Source organism: Pongo abelii, chromosome 4 (assembly GCF_028885655.2).
Source record: "Pongo abelii isolate AG06213 chromosome 4, NHGRI_mPonAbe1-v2.0_pri, whole genome shotgun sequence".
NCBI classification, from domain to species: domain Eukaryota; kingdom Metazoa; phylum Chordata; class Mammalia; order Primates; family Hominidae; genus Pongo; species Pongo abelii.
In genome coordinates this window covers 164,721,940-164,738,068 of record NC_071989.2, presented here as the reverse complement: position 1 = coordinate 164,738,068, position 16,129 = coordinate 164,721,940, and the positions used below count along the sequence as shown (strand labels likewise).

The window sequence follows — 16,129 nt, the reverse complement described above, 5'->3', positions numbered from 1 at the left end:
TTCCATGCTTAGTGCTCTTCAAAGATAACTATAAACCACTGCTCAATGAAATAAAAGAGGATACAAACAAATGGAAGAACATTCCATGCTCATGGGTAGGAAGAATCAATATTGTGAAAATGGCCATACTGCCCCAGGTAATTTATAGATTCAATGCCATCCCCATCAAGCTACCAATGACTTTCTTCACAGAATTGGAAAAAACTACTTTAAAGTTCATATGGAACCAAAAAAGAGCCTGCATTGCCAAGTCAATCCTAAGCCAAAAGAACAAAGCTGGAGGCATCACACTACCTACCTTCAAACTATACTACAAGGCTACGGTAACCAAAACAGCATGGTACTGGTACCAAAACAGAGATATAGATGAATGGAACAGAACAGAGCCCTCAGAAACAATGCTGCATATCTACAACCATCTGATCTTTGACAAACCTGACAAAAACAAGAAATGGGAAAAGGATTCCCTATTTAATAAATGGTGCTGGGAAAACTGGCTAGCCATATGGAGAAAGCTGAAACTGGATCCCTTCTTTACACCTTACACAAAAATTAATTCAAGATGGACTAAAGACTTAAATATGAGACCTAAAACCATAAAAACCCTAGAAGAAAACCTAGGCAATACCATTCAGGACATAGGCATGGGCAAGGAATTCATGTCTAAAACACCAAAAGCAATGGCAACAAAAGCCAAAATTGACAAATGGGATCTCATTAAACTAAAGAGCTTCTGCACAGCAAAAGAAACTACCATCAGAGTGAACAGGCCACCTACAGAATGGGAGAAAATTTTTGCAATCTACTCATCTGACAAAGGACTAATATCCAGAATCTACAATGAACTCCAACAAATTTACAAGAAAAAAACAAACAACCCCATCAAAAAGTGGGTGAAGGATATGAACAGACACTTCTCAAAAGAAGACATTTATGCAGCCAAAAGACACATGAAAAAATGCTCATCATCACTGGCCATCAGATAAATGCAAATCAAAACCACAATGAGATACCATCTCACACCAGTTAGAATGACAATTATTAAAAAGTCAGGAAACAACAGGTGCTGGAGAAGATGTGGAGAAATAGGAACACTTTTACACTGTTGGTGGGACTGTAAACTAGTTCAACCGTTGTGGAAGTCAGTGTGGCGATTCCTCAGGGATCTAGAATTAGAAATACCATTTGACCCAGCCATCCCATTACTGGGTATATACCCAAAGGATTATAAATCATGCTGCTATAAAGACACATGCACATGTATGTTTATTGTCGCACTATTCACAATAGCAAAGACTGGGAACCACCCAAATGTCCAACAATGATAGACTGGATTAAGAAAATGTGGCACATATACACCATGGAATACTATGCAGCCATAAAAAATGATGAGTTCATGTCCTTTGTAGGGACATGGATGAAGCTGGAAACCATCATTCTCAGCAAACTATTGCAAGGACAAAAAAACAAACACCGCACGTTCTCACTCATAGGTGGGAATTGAACAATGACAACACATGGACACAGGAAGGGGAACATCATACACTGGGGCCTGTTGTGGGGTGGGGGGATGGGGGAAGGATAGCATTAGGAGATATACCTAATGTTTAACGACGCGTTAATGGGTACAGCACACCAACATGGCACATGTATACATATGTAACTAACCTGCACGTTGTGCACATGTGCCCTAAAACTTAAAGTATAATAAAAAAAAAAGAAAGAAATAAGGCTTGAAATTCAAAATAACTCCTTGATCCATGGGCTGGAGAATGAAGGTTGTATCAGAAGGCAAGAAAACAATATTCATTTCCTTGTAAATTTCCATCAGAGCTCTTGGATGGCCAGGTGCGTTGTCAATGAGCAGGAATATTTTGAAAAGAATTTTTCCCCCCCAAGCTGTAAGTCTTAGCAGCAGGCTTAAAATACTCAATTAGCCATGCTGTAAGCAGATTTTCTGTTATTAGAGCTTTGTTGTTCCATTTCTAGAGCGCAGGCAGAGTAGATTTAGCCTCATTCTTAAGGGCCCTAGAATTTTCAGTATCAGTTAATAAGTATTGGCTTCAACTTAAAGTCACCAGATGCATTGTCCCCTAAAACGAGAGTCGGCCTGTTTTTTGAAGAAATGAGGCCAGGCATTGACTTCTTCCCTTTAGCTATGAAAGTCCTAGACATCATCTTCTTCCAATAGAAGGCTGTTTCATTTACACTGAGAATCTGTTGTTGGGTATAGCCACCTTCATCGATGATCTTACGTGGATTTTCCAGATAACTTGTGTAGCTTCTCCATCAACACTTGCTGCTTCACTCTGCACTCTGATGTGATGGAGATGGTTTCTTTCTTTAAACTTCATTAACCAACTCCTGCTGGTGTCCAACTTTTCTTCTGCAGCTTCCTCATCTCTCTCAGCTTACACAGAATTGAAGAAAGTTAGGGCCTTGTTATGGGTTAAGCTTTGGCTTGAAGAAACGTTGTGGCTGGTTTGACCTTCTATTCAGACCACTCAAACTTTCTTCATACCAGCAATGAGGCTGTTTCACTTTTTTTTTGTTTTAATCATTCATGTAATCACTGGAATAGCACTTTTAATTTTCTTCAAAAACTTTTCCTTTGCATTAACAGCTTGGCTAACTGGTGCAAGAGCCCAAGCTTTTAGTCTACTTGGCTTTAGACATGTCTTCCTTGCTAAGCTTAATCAGTTTTAGTGTTTGAAGTGAGAGATATGTGATACTTCCCTTCAGTTGAATACCTTGAGACAATTGGAGGCCATTAATTGGACCATTTCGACACTGTTGTAACTCAGGGAACAGGAAGGTCCGAGGAGATAGAGAGAAGTGGGGGAAGAGCTGGTCAGTGGAGCAATCAGAATGCACACGACATTTCTCGGTTAAGTTCACCGTCTTATATTGGCAGGGTCCGTCGCATCCCAAATCAATTACAATAGTAACATCAAAGATCACTGACCAAAAATTACCATAACAGATAAAGTAGTACTGAAAAGGTTTTAAAATTTGTAAGAATTATGAAAATGTGACACAGAGACACAAAGTGAGCACATGCTGTTGAAAAAAATGGCACCAAAAGACTTTCTAGACACAGAATTGCTACAAACCTTCAATGTTTAAAAAACACAGTATCTGTGAAGCAGAATAAAGCAAAGCACAATAAAACTAGGTATGCCTGCATAGTATACAGCAGAAGTGTAGATGAAGAAAAGCAAAACAAAAAATCTACTTGGCTATTTTCTAAACTTGCCTATTGATAAGAGTCATGTGGGGAGTTCATTGAAAGCACAAACATCTCTTGCATCTTCTATAGATATTCTGTTTCATTAATTCTAGTCTAATATAGGAAATGAAGCTCATGAAATTGAGATGATGTACTGAGGCCAAAATGATGATAGCCGGACTGGAGCAAAATGGAGTCCCCAAGCCATAGTAGCAAGGATTACTGTCTACACTGAGCTATGTATTATAATAAAATGTCTTACAGTGGATGTGAAAAAGGCCATATAAACAATTACATGGATTAGAGCATATTATAATTTTAAAAAATTAACATAGTGTCATAAATAAAAGTGGGAGAGGAGCTATGCAAGATTAAGAGTTTTAAGGACCTGTCATAGACTAAATGTTTGTGTGCCCCAAAAATATTCATATGTTGATGCCCTAACTCCCACTGTGGCTATAGTTGGAGGGGGGCCTCTAAGGAAGTAATTAAAGTTAAATGAGGTCATAAGAGTGGGGTCCTGATTTGATAGGATTAGTGTCCTCAGGAGAAGAGATACCAGAAAGCTTGTTGTCTCTCTTTCCATGCATATGAACCAAGGAATGGCCATTGGAGAACATAGTGAGAGGGCAGCTATCTACAAGCCAGGCAGAGAGCTGTCACCAGAAACTGATGCTGCTTTAGTTGGATCTAGAACATCAAACCTCCAGAAGTGTAAAGAAGTAAATTTTTGTTGTTTAAACCACACAGTCTATGGTATGTTGTGATGGCAGCCAGGCTGAATTATATAGGTCCATAACAATCAGATGCCTGTGTGGTCCTGTGTTGGATACTGATTTAAGCAAGTCAGTCTTAAAGGACATTTCTGAATTAATTGGCAAAATTTTAATGTAGCATGGATATTAAATGAGATGAAAATTTATTGGAACGCAAAAGTGTAGATTATAGAAGGAAAATGCACAGATCACAAAACAGTATGTATAGTATTATCTTATGCTGTAAAATTACACATATATGTGTATGTGAGCATGTACGCCATGATTTGAATGTCACCTCCAAAATTTTGTTGAAAGTTCATTGCTGTTGTGATGGTTTTAAGAAGTTGGATTTTTAAGAGGTGATTAGGGCATGAGGGCTCTGCCCTCAGGAATGGATAAATGTCTGTGTTGAGAAAGTAGGCTCCTGATAAAGGGATAGGTTTGGAATGTCCCCAGTTCTCTTTCTGTCTCAAATGTTCACTTGCACTTCTGCCATGGAATGACTGTAACAAGAAGGTGCTTACCTGACCAGATGCCAAGCAGACACTGCAACATGCCCTTGGACTTCTCAGTCCCCAGAACTGTGAGCCAATTGAACTACTTTTCTTTATAAATTACCCAGTCTGTGGTATTCTGTTATAGTAGCAGAAAACAAACTTAGGCAGTGTGCATGTGTGTATATTCACACACATATGTACAACATGTGTGTGTGTGCACATGGGAAGATATACACAAACTTATGGTTTGGATCTTTCAGTGGTAGAAATGTTATTTTTAATTTTGCTTCTCTGAGTATTCATTAATTTTCTGCAATGCATATGTACTGCTTCCATAAAAATGAAATATCATTTAACATAATTGATGGTAAGTCCTTCTATATGAAAAAAATTCTGTTGGTTTATAGAATGCTTTGATCTTCTTCATACCTTACACCAACTTCTACTGTCACACCTTTCTCCCAGTGAACCAACTACAATTATGATCAATGGTTTTCTGTAGGGAGAGCTACTAACAGATACTCTGCCTGATTAAAAAAGGGAAGACGGCAAGTATCACTTGCCTATTGGCAAGATTCCATTCATTTATAGCTGAAGCAACCCATGATTCAATCCAACTAATTCAAATGAATCTTCCTAGGTGAATTAAATCAACCTCCCTATGAAAATATTCCTCAAAGTATTAAAGAGAATAATACCATCTTCTGGTCTGACAAGTCAGAAAACCATCAAGCCTGGAAATGAAGGGCCATAACTGAAATACAACTTTTTGATTTTATTCCATTCAACAGCCTTTGTTGAACATCTAATGTGCTCAAAGCCCTAGGCTTGAACACTTCACTCCCTCCTACCTGAAATGTTACCTTCTTTCTTCCTCATCAACTATATGAATTTTACCTCTTCTTAAAGACCTTACTCTCATTCCAATTTTTCTAAGAAGCCTTCCCTGACTTCCCTAGTCCAGAGCAAACATCCCCTGCCTCTGAAAGCATAGGGTGCTTAGGGGCTCTTTTGACTGAATACATACAAACATTGAGCACTCTGTTATTTAAACATGTTTAATTCTCCCCCTAGAAGATTGTAGGATGCCGTATGGTAGAGTCTTTTAAAAAAATTCTCGGTTTTCTCCACAGTGTTTTATCCTTGGAAGACACTGAATAAAATATTTGTTGATTAACTGACAGATTTGGGATTTGCCTTTCTCTTGGTCCAAAACTGTGGTACAAAACTGTAAGAGTACAGTTAATAGTTATTGAAGTGGACGCCACCTCTCTAAATATGGTAATAATTCCTTTTTAAAGAGTCTTGGATTTTACTCTATTTTTTCAACTGGTTTTATAAAGGATAGGGCTGGTTTGTTAATTTACAATACAAAGAAGAAATCTCTTCCTTCCAGTCTGTGCCAGATGGGCTGAAATAATGAGAACTGAAGGTTTCCACAGTCATGCACCAGGTGACAAAATAAAAGCTTTTTCCAAGCAGTAAAACTGTTCTTTCTCTGCTGAGAAAGTGTCTTAAGAAGCAAGAATCAGCCAGCTGAAAGCTGTATCTTTGCTCCCACTTTCCCAGTGCTGAGCCAAGAATAGGAGATACTAGAGAGGTGAAATTTTGCCAAACCCCTAAGAAATTAGGCAGTTGCTGCTGGAGATGCAAGAGGATAGGTGACATTTAATTGAGAAATTGCCTAATTTTCCATCAGTATGATAAAAAAATAACAATGTGAAATTGTTGGACTTTGATGTGTGTCTCTTAGAGGCAGGTGCCATCCAATTTCATTTTTTTAAGGCAAAGGATCTTAGCAACAAAGTTGCTCTGTTCCATGCTCTAAGGATGCATTTAGCAACATGGGAAGCTTCATGTATTGATACTTGTTTTCCAGAACCTCTGATCTACTCTATGTTCAGCAAAAACTGGTCATGAAACTGCCTTTGTAAAAATTGTAACTGTGAGCAAATTATGACAGTAAAAGAGATCTGATATAATCAATCCCCATTTTATCTTTAATCTCCAAACTGTCCTTAATCATTCCTGGGGTTGGGCCAAGCTAATGTTGGGAGACATAGTTAAATGACAATAGCCTTTCCCCAAAACTAAATTGCCTTTGTAAAGCTAATGAAAGACCACTAGGTGAGGAGGCTGAGCTAATGAAAGACCACTAAGTGATGAGGCTGAGAAGAGCCCCAGTTCTGCTGAGGTGTAGATATAAATGATCACCAGCCATTATTCTGTAGGTCACAAGATTCACAATTTCCCCAATTACTCCAGCAGACAACATTTACAGAACCTAAGATTGGCCTTCTGAGATGTCTTTTCAGGTTTCTGCATATCTGACAACTGATGGCTCCACCCAGGCCCACCAGCTGGTCCTGTGGCCCCATCCAGAAGCTGACTGAGCACACAAATGAACCATTTTCCACACCCCTATGATTGCATCCCCAACCAATCAGCAGCACCCACTTCCTGGCCCATCAAAACGATCCTTGAAAACCTCTAGCCTCTGAATTTTCAAGGAGACTGATTTGAGTAATAACACTCCAGTCTCTCATTCAGCCAGCTCTGCATGAATTAAACTTTCTCTATTGCAATTCTCCATCTTGATAAATTGGCTCTATCTGGGCAGTGGGCAAAATGAGCTTGTTGGGTGGTTACATTCACAGTTAAGCATGGGCTGTGGAGTCATCCCAATTTGTGTTAAATTCCTGCATCTGTCATTTATTAGCTGTGTGGTTTGGAGCAAGGGTATTAGCCTCTCAGCTCTTCAGTTTTGTCATCTATGAAATGCCAAGTGACACTTTCAGGGTGCTTAACACCTGACACATACTTCTTAAAATGTGGAGGTTCTGTTATTTTCTTCTATCAACAAAAAAAATACCTATTTTAATTACTTATAAATTCAAAATTCAGAGTGTACCTAACTTCCAGATTTGGAGGAAACAGTCTACTTGTACAGTTTTAGACAAGAACGGAACACATTAGAATCATTATAATGGTTGCAACCCAAGGCCCTTGGTGTTGCTCTACTTCAGTTCTCCACATGTGCCAGTCTGGTCACTAGCTCTCATTTTGATCAAGCTCTTTATACCTTTGCCTTGACACCTATTTCTTCCCTATTCCTAGCCTGTCCTTGGCTGCTATTCTCAGCATAGTCAAATTCCGTCATATTTCAAGGCTTAGTCCAAAGGTCACTCACTGCCTTTGTGAAGTTGTGCAATCCACAATCAGAAGTTACTATTCTTTCTGGAACCTCTTCACAGTATTTAGAGATTACCTCTCTTTTATGTTTATTTTATTCTATTTTGCCTTATGATGATCTTCCTTACAGGAAACCTTTTTGCATGCCCTGCAACACACGCCTCACTTCTCAAAGGTTTGTCATTTTATAGAGAGCACTCCCTGTTCAAGTGTGTATCTTTCACACAGTTGTGAAAAGATACACAGAGTCTAGAGTTGTTTACATAATAGGTACTCAATAAATGGTTGATGGATGAATGACAAATGAATAACTTCAATCCTGTTGAAAATCAATTAAAAAACTCGATCTCTACTTTAGGCAGAACATTCTTCCTTCAGCCCCTCCTCTCTACCATCTCTCTTCTGATATTTCTACCCTTCCCTACTAAATAACAGTGTCTGCCTTTCGGAAGTATCGGAAAAAAATTTCTACCTTTGCTCCTATCCTTCCTCATTCTTCCATGCGCAAATGAGGAGAATGGGATAATCTTCCCAGTAAGGAAGGAACTGGACCGAAGTACAAAGCAATCAACCCATTCTGGGGCTCAGCACGCTACACTGTGGATAAGTCAACCTGATTCAGAGGTGCTGTTGGCCTAGGCCATCTTTACCAGCTCTGCTTATCTGTGAGGCCTGTGTTGACTTTTCAATTGGTTTATAACTTACAGAGGGAAAATTGGTATGATATGCCTCTAGATACACATCTGATAATGCTTTTATAAGTCCTGACATTGAGCTGGTGCTGGGAAGGATACTGGAAAAAAACACTATTTCAAATATACTTCAGAAGGAAACACAGAACATCACAGTTTATGCATCAAAACAATAATAGAAAAATCCCAAGAAGTTTACTTTTTTTAAACTGAGATTCTAAATCTGATGATGTTTTATTAATAGGCTACTATAAAATCAAAATGGGCCTTCAGCCAGTACATTCCTAAATTAGAGGCTTACACATCATTGGGCCAAGCTCTATCAGGATGGCACTAGATTCAGTAGAGGATGTTCAAAGCCCTAAAATAATTTGATGCAAGACTTAATAGTAGATGCCCCATTATAAGAGATTAATGAAAAATGTCATCTAAATGGAAATGAAGGCACGCATCTGCCCACACTCATGGGAGGGTCACAAACAGCTGGATGAGAGATCCTAAACACTACACCACACCATCTAGGTCTATGAATTCATTTGCTCCGACAGCAAATGCAGAAGAGTGGAAAGTGGTGGCTTTCTCATACTCACCGATTTTAATTCAACAAGGATCTAATCAGTTTCTACTTGGTATGCAGTGTGCTAGTAGTGCTGGCTGCCCTAAAGCATAAAAACACGTGTCATCTGGCTTGTTGTGTACTCCACGATGGTATTTTTGAGTTCCTCTACTGGATAATTATAATCAGGGGCAGATCCAGATTTTGTGGGTCTGGAAGCTTACACAATTTGTGGGATGGTCTTTAAGAAACAGAATATAAAATTATACACACAAAATATAGTGGACATTCTTGGAAGGGGCTCCTGCTTGTCGAAGATGCCAAGGCTTAAGCTTCATCAGTAAATCCTCCTCTGGCTGTAGCACAGTAGTGCTATATAAAATCCCCATAAAATTATCTAGCAAATGGTCTGCTTAGTGTAAAAGGAATATGCAAGGGGTGAAACACCAATGACGATGGTGATGATGATAACGATGATGATAATGATGATGGTGATGACGATAATGATTATATTTATACAGTGCTTACCTCTGTATCACTTCATGCTTTTGCCATTGGTCAGTATAAACCTATGTCAGAAGCTGGATGACAGCTCTTTGCTAACCTCCATTGTCTTGGAGCTCCACTTTTAGCTACTCTCTCCCCCATAAAACTCCTTGTGTGGAACCCGCTGCTCCTACAAATGGCCTGACACTCACTGTAACTTATCTTCACAGTGCACCATTCAGAAGAATTTGAAGAGACTGCACATCAATCTCTTTCATTTCTAGAGCAGTTTAGAGGATTTTTTTTCTTTTATACAGGAGTCATCACAAGAGCCAACTGAAGCTTTTCTGCAAATATATCTCCCACGATATGTTACTTCTCTTTCTCTTTCATGATGCTGAAACAGAAAAAGGAAACTACTCTCTCGGTAGTAAAAGGAGCTTCACTGGATACCCTGCAAGGTATAAAAGCTGAAATGAGAAAACATACAATTCTTTAAGTCTAGGTAAGTTAGATTTCCAAGTGTTGCTTTTCCTTAACTGCTCAGTTGATTTTCAGACAAATGTTTCAATTGTCTAGTTTTCAGTCTATTATTTTATTCAACAGATAGTTTAAATATCTACCATGTGCCTGTACTTTATTAGACCCTAGCAATCCAGCCATAAATTTGTGAGAAAGAGCACATGCTTAGATACCATCATGCAAAAACAAAAGCTCCCAAGGAGCTTGCTCCTTTCCTTGTCAATGAAGGATGTTGCCTTTAATTTTGATGCAGGATGCTCAGGGGTCTGGGTGGGGGCATACAGAGATAAAAACAGCAAACAGTATTTGAAATTTTCTTTAACAATTGAAAATCAATATTGTCAGTTAGAAATGCATATATTAATAGCATGTTGCAGAAGGTAAAAAGTGAACATGTAGAACTAAGTGTGCTGGTGATTCACTAGAGAGGCATAGGGTATGACAGGAGCAAAAACTAAATGGTCTTATTGGTTCTTAGGGCTAGGTGGTGGAGTGGGTCATAAAGGAGGGCTTCTTAAAGGAAGTTGACCTAGGATAGAACCCAAATGTCTTTATGTATATGGGGACTGGGATGCCACCTTGATAAAAAGGTCCTGAAGCAGGAAAGGGATATTTCTGTTCCTAGGGGGAAGATGAGGTTGTCTGAATTGAAGAGCGAGCAAGCAGGTGGCCCTGGTGACATGGTCAGAGGCCAAACCGAGCAGGGTTTTGTAGGCCCTGCTTAGGATTTTGCCTTTTACCTAATATATACCACTTTGCATATTTGTAAAAACAACGTTAGATAGGAAAAAAATTAAAACAGCCTCAATGTGTGGTATGGGAGAAAGAGCCCTTTGTAGGTTCTTCTGCGCCTTTTCTAGAAACACAGTGCAAAGATCCCCAGGGAAGAAAGGCTGTTTATCCCCATATTCCCCATCTAACAAAGTAAGGAACAAAGTAAGGCTTTATGTAGCCATGTTGCCTCTGTAAATTTTGCTTTCTTGACTCGTAAAGAGAAAGCTTTCGTCATTTTCTTTTTTATTGTGTGGGAGCCATTTTTTTTACTTTTTATTTTGAAATAATTTTAGATTTGCAGGAAAGTTGCAAATACAGTACAGAGTTCCTGTATGTATTGCATCCTAATAATTTTCCCTAAGATCAACATCTTATATAGCCATGGTGCACTCATGAAAGATGAGAAATTAACATTGGCATAATACTATTCACTACATTATAGACTTTTTTTCAGATGTCATTGATTTTTTTTTCTGTTCCAGGACACACTTTATGCTATCCCATTGCAATTTGTTGTCAGGTCTCCTTAGTCTCCCTCAATCTATGACAGTCTCTTCCTCTTTCCCTGTCTTTCATGACCTTGATACTTTTGAAAAGTACTGGTGAGGTGTTTTGTAGAATGTTTCCCTGCCTTAGGATCTATCTAATGCCTTCTCATGATTGGCTGAGGATATGAATTTCAGGGAAGGATGCTTTCTCATTGGCCTAATGATTTGAAGTTCTCCACCAGCTCTAGGTTTTACAAAAAAGGCAATTTCCCTGGTCTCTACACCCATCTTCACTCCACCAGATCCAGAATAATCCACATATCAGATATGAAAGAAGTTTAAGATAGGACAGTTACGGGAAGCCTTGTGTCCTATCCAGTTTTCTTTTTAGGAGGCTCATTAACCTTTGACTCTCCTCAAACTTTATTTGTTCTATTCATTGCCTGCATTTTTGCCTTCTCCCTGCACCCTGTAGCTACTACAGATGCAATATATTATATTGACATGATAAGTATTATGTTTCTTCAAAGAGCTTTTTTAGCATGATTACCTTTGGTCTTTAATAACCTCAGGGAATTTCTTTCTAGATAGCCTAGTCTGTCTATATTGGTAGGGAATTAATACGTGCAAGACCTGTGTCTGCAAATTTTCTAGACCTCACTGTTCTTTAAAAAGACAATGACTCATTCCCAATTATCTTTTATCTTGTAGACAGAGCCATCTTCCTGAATTTAAATCACAGCCATCAACAAGCTACCTAATCTATGGGTGGAATCTTTAAAGATGGAACACAACAGATGCAAGATGTTTTATGTGTCCTAAATAACTTTGTGTAGGTAACTTTCATTTTAGGTCAATTTGACAGGCCAAATTGCCCACTTACAGAGTTTAGGGAATTAGGACCTGAGAACTGTGCAGGTGCCATCATGGGAATGCAAAGATGTGAAGAAATGCCTGGGACTGAGGAAAACATTGAGGAGAAAATGACTGCAGCTGCACTGTTTTATCAGCTCCATCACACTTGCTGTCACTGCTTTGAACACACAGTGTTCCCTTCTGCCTCAGGGCCTTTGCACATGCCACTCCTGCTGCTCAGATGGCTCCTTGTCCCCAGCTTCTTTTGCCTTTCTCAGGGAAGCTTTTACCTACCTCCCAGAATAGACCTGGTCCTCCGTCATCTACTTTTACAATTCCATGTTTTTCCTTCATAGCAAGTAATAAAATTTGTAATTACATGTCTGTGTTGTAATTTAATAAAAATAATATCAGCTAAAAATTACTGAGCACTCTCTACATATGCCAAGCACTACACCTCTCATTCAGTCTTCAAAACAAAACCATGGGGACACTGAGACACAATTTGATCAATTTCCAGCTCTCCAGTAAACTGTAAGTGGCATGAGGACAGGTTCTGCATGTCTGTTTTACTCTACCCTGAATCACTAGTGCTTGGCAAAGACCTTGGCAGGAAAAAGCTTGGTATATATTTATTAAACAAATAACTGCAGTGTGACGTAGCAGGAGAAACATGTGCTCTGGGGTGAAGCATATGTGGTTCCAAATCTTAAGACAGAGTATGAGCCACTCTTAGGGACCTACCAGGCCCCACCAAGTATGGAAATAAAGGAAAATTTGAGTCCCTCCAAGGGAAATTCCAGGCACCTAGCTAGCCCTGTTACCAGCAATTGAGGAAGGGAATAAATAACCCATGAAGCAAGAAAGTAAAAAAAGTTTAAATAACAGTAACCCAAGTAAGTTAGAGTCTCAAGATGTTTTGTTCTCTAAAGAAACAAAAGGTAGCATCTTGACTTATGTCTCTGAGTTGTCTTTCAGAAACCTCAACCCTCATCAGATGGAAAATGCCTAGTGCTTTCCCATAGACCTTAGATAAGGGGAAAATGAGGACTGAGATCTGACTGTCATTCTTTGTTTTAAATTTCTTCCTGAGGAGCCTGGAAAGAGTCTTGCTTACAGGACAGACCTGAACATTTCTTTCTGCTGATGATTTTGCCTGAAACTTCTGCTTTCCTGAAATGTAACCCTGCCTTTAAAAAATCTGCTTGTAAGCCATCGAGGAGTTTGGATCTTAAGTGTTAGCCACTTGATTCTCCTTGCTTGGCACCTGCTGTACAAGTATCTGTGACCTCTCACTGCAAATTTGGGTGACAGTGTTTGGCTTTTTCAGCCCACCAGGCAGGCAGACTCAAGTTTCATTTAGTGACAATCTCAATTCTGTGATTAGCTAGCTCTGTAAATTATAACAGCTTATTTAGCTTCCCTAAGCCCTGGTCTATCTGAGATCATGAAACCTCATCACAAAAGCCTTTAAAGGATTTAAATGAGATAATATAGGTGAAAGCACATTCTTGTGTCCAGCATGTATATAACTATATAGCTGCGATATAACTAACAGCTTCCCTATTCTTCTAAAAAAAATATTTCTTAGAGTTAAAGCAGTTCTGCCATTTTTCTTATGATGGTATCACTATTCCTAACACCATTTTGATACTTTGCTCACCAAAATGCTATGCTTCAAGATTATCACTTTGTGTTCCTTCTCTGATCTTATTCCAAGAATGAAGATGGGTTAAATATAATTCACAGAAACATGTCTAATGGAAGTTAACAGGAAGTAGTCACTTTACAATCCATTTTATTGGATTATAGAAAGGCAAATTACATTTCTCCTCTGCCATTAGAGAACCACCTAAATAGCCACCCCATTCTACTCTTGTTTTTATTATTTTTATTTATTTTTTTGAGACAGGGTCTCCCTCTATTGTCCAAGCTAGAGTTCAGTGGCACAATCATGGCTCACTGTAGCCTCAAACATCTATGTTCAAGTGATTCTCCCACCTCAGCCTTCTGAGTAACTGCAAGTACAGGCATGTACCACCATACCTGGCTAATGTTTTTATTTTTCTTTTGTAGAGACAGGGTTTTGCTACGTTGCCCATGCTAGTATTGAACACTTGGCCTCAAGTGATCCTCCCGCCACAGCCTCCAAAGTGCTGGTTAAAGGCATGAGCCACCATGACTGGCCCTATTCCACTCTTCGGGCAGACAAAATTACTGCTTTAAGCACCTGTTAAGGCTTTGGCAGCAGGTTAAAGTTGCACTAGTAGATGGTAGAATTCAACCCCAAACTTTAAAATGCACAAAACAAAAGGGAACAATATTAGCATTTCAAAGTAGAAAAACAAACAGAAAGACTCACCAAGGAAAACTTTAAGAAACACCTTAGGATTAAATTCCTTTGAAGTGCCTTGATTCCTGAAATAACAGAATGGTTATCTAATGGTATCCATTATATCTCACTAATCGCCTTACGAAACTTACATTGAAAGCATGTAGAAGGTATTTATGTATTATAAAAATTGCCAAAAACTATGAGATTAGAAGGTGTTCACAAAATTACAAAACTTGCTTACATTTACTAAGCATTTACAATATGCTATGCTCTGAACTACACATTTTAACTAAAGTAGTTTTCATTGGATCCTATGACACATTTATCCAACAAATATTGACTAAGTGCTTACTATGCATGAGGCACTGTACTTACACCAAGACAAACATAGTTCCTGCTTGCATGAAGGATGAAATCTAGTGGGTGAGACACATCTTGAACAGTTTCTTAATGTTTATTGCATAATTTCACATGACCAACTAATTCTGACTTCCCTCGAACTTTCCTGGTTTTTGTACTGGAAATTTCACATCCTGGGAATAACTTTCTCAGTACTGGGGGAAGGAGAATAACTGGTCACTTAGCAAAATCACATAAGACACAATTGATTATAGTAAGTGCTATTACAAAGAAGTACAGAGTTATATGAACTACGGATGGTTAGCCCTCTTTTACAGATGAAGATAACAAGATTTAGGAAAGCTAAATGGCCACATTCATATGTAGGAAAGGAAAGCTTTGAAGCTTCATTGTTCTGGCACCTAATTACATGACCTGATTTCATGTAATGATGAAAATATATCTTCTGGTACTTTATACTTCAGAGTCCAAATCTAGACTCGCACTAATTAATGAAATGTTTTCAAAAGGTTTGGTGGAGGAAGGTTCATCAGAATAAGGAAAGACAGAATTCAGAGCAAATCCCTTGGATCTGGATCCTAAATGCAGCTCCATCACTGCTGGAAATACCTGCATATCTTTCAGCTGTGGGTGGCTCATGGAAAAACGAAAGAAAGCATTCTTCTGCTTGACTGGAGTCTTTTGCAGGAGACAAAAAGTGTTTCTTCAAGTGTGAGGAGTGGGGTAGGAGAGGGGGACTATTAAAAATTGGCAGGGCATACCTAAATACCTCTGGGCAGTGGATGAAAAATATCCCTGGAGGGTATTACAGCAGTTCATTTTGGTTAGCAAGACAGTTTTCCCTTGGTAGAAAGTCGGTGAGGAAAAGATTGTGTCTTGCATTGAACAGTTTGATTTGGCTGGCATCTTTGATATAAAAAATTAAGTGCAAAAATGGGCAATGTGAGCCAGTAAAAAGAGGTTAGGAGTAACCCCCACCATATGCTCACTCCAGTGATGGCAGGGTCTTTGGTCTATTTTGGTCACTGCTGTATTCCCTGCACACAGAAAAGGACATTCATTGCACATAGTATGCCCTCCCTAATATTTGTTAAATGGTTGAGGGAGCAAACAATAGTCTTAGTTTCTAATTTGCAAATGTGAGAAAGCTACTTTACCTCCCTGGGCCTTGGCTTTCACCTCCACTGAAGAGGAGAGTTTAACTGGATGACTTTTATTACTTCCAACAAATTCCAAGTTCAAGGTCTACACTTCAGGTTAAGAATTCATCCATGGATTCTTATTTCACTTACCCTCAGTGAGATAACTCAGAAACAGAAAGTCAAATACTGCATGTTCTCACTTATAAGTGGGGACAAAACAGTGGGTACACACAGACATATAGA

General features: G+C 38.8%; 1 protein-coding gene across 16 annotated transcripts in view; it reads right to left on the bottom strand.

Moving 5' to 3' along the window:
* SGCD (sarcoglycan delta) overlaps positions 1–16,129 on the bottom strand; it is a 1,054,463-nt gene that overhangs the window by 718,323 nt on the left and 320,011 nt on the right. For 3 of the 16 annotated variants that reach the window (XM_063724346.1, XM_063724344.1, XM_063724349.1), the window contains exon 2: positions 14,412–14,467. The exons of the other annotated variants lie outside the window; for them this stretch is intronic. The gene's annotated coding sequence lies outside the window, so the exon portion shown is untranslated. The remainder of the gene's footprint in view (positions 1–14,411; positions 14,468–16,129) is intronic. 16 annotated transcript variants of the gene reach the window in all.